We start from the raw sequence: 1,421 nt of genomic DNA on the forward strand, positions 1-1,421 counted from the left end.
TAGGGCTGCTATAACAGAAATACAAGTGGATGGCTTTAACAAACAGGAATTTATTCTTTTACAATCTAGTGCCAGCTCTAGGGGCTGGATGAAGATCCCTCGACCTGGGGCTTCAGGTCTGTCTCTTGTTCCAGGCCCATGGGAGCTGGAGGTGTCTTCTGACTCAGGCAGCTACTGGCTGTTGAGGGTGATAAGTCCAAGATCAGCAGGTAAACTGGCATAGTCCCAAGATGAGCAGGCAACATGGCAGACCAGTGGTTCAAGTCCAGGGATAATCCCAAGATTGGCAGGCAACATGGCAGGCCAAGACTTTGCCAAATTCAGGGTCCAGATGTGCCAAAAGCTAGAGACCATTCTCAAAGCTTCCTCTTATACACTAGAAGTAGAATACACCCCGCAAGTCAACTAATTAGCTGCTCACAGCTGATTTCACCATGGAGTTGATCACACTCTCATCACAGGAATAACTACATCCCACTGCCCAGCCACTCAAAACCATGGCCTAGACAAGTTGACATACAACCCTAACTACTACATAAGGCAACCCTTTAAACACTCTTATTTGCACAGAATATTCTGGAATGGGAAACATAATACTCCTCACATTTTGCTTTAGTTTAAATTTGTATTCTTATTATGTGCCTATACTCCCCCCACTACTTCTGCAGTTTACTCATCTCCTCTTCTACCCTCCTTTTAATGCTACCCTCCTTTTAAGGTCTAATTCTTATCCTTCTTCTGTGGTAAATCTCCCCTGATTGCCCCAATTTGGAATACTCTCACTTTAAATCTCTTTTAATACACTTAGCTGCATGTTTCTTATGTTCCTTAACACTTCCTACTTGGTATGATGAGTATGATGAATGAGCATGCTTCATATTCCTTCTGATTAGTGAAGGCCTCAAGGACAGGACCTGAGTTTGCTCTTTAACAAGCAATTTTAGTACAAAACTTGTGAAATTAGTAATGACCATTATAGATGTAAAAGCACAGAAGTCACTGAAGGACCTATTCTAGAAAAAAAAATGTATTTTTAAAAAACTGATATTTTTACAATTGGTTCTGTAGCTTTAAAGGAACCTCATGGTTTCTCTTTGGAAGACAAATCTGCACACACATGGTCAGTTTATTTTTGACAGAACTGCCAAGGCAGTTCTCTTGTTTTTGTTGCTAGGTGCTGTTGAGTTGGCTCCAACTCATAGTGATCCTGTATACAACAGAACAAAACACTGCCTAGTCGTGCACCATCCCCACAATCCCTGATGTACTTGAGCCCATCCTTGCAGCCACTCTGTCAAGCTATCTCATTTAGAGTTTTCCCCTTTTTTGCTGACCCTCCACTTTACCAAGAATGATATCCTCCTTCTCCAGGGAATTTTTCCTTCTGACAAGATGACCAAAGTAGTTGAGATGAAGTCTGG

This window comes from Orycteropus afer, unplaced genomic scaffold, assembly GCF_000298275.1.
Source record: "Orycteropus afer afer isolate SDZICR_OR568_19922 unplaced genomic scaffold, OryAfe1.0 scaffold00161, whole genome shotgun sequence".
In the NCBI taxonomy this organism is placed as follows: Eukaryota; Metazoa; Chordata; class Mammalia; order Tubulidentata; family Orycteropodidae; genus Orycteropus; species Orycteropus afer.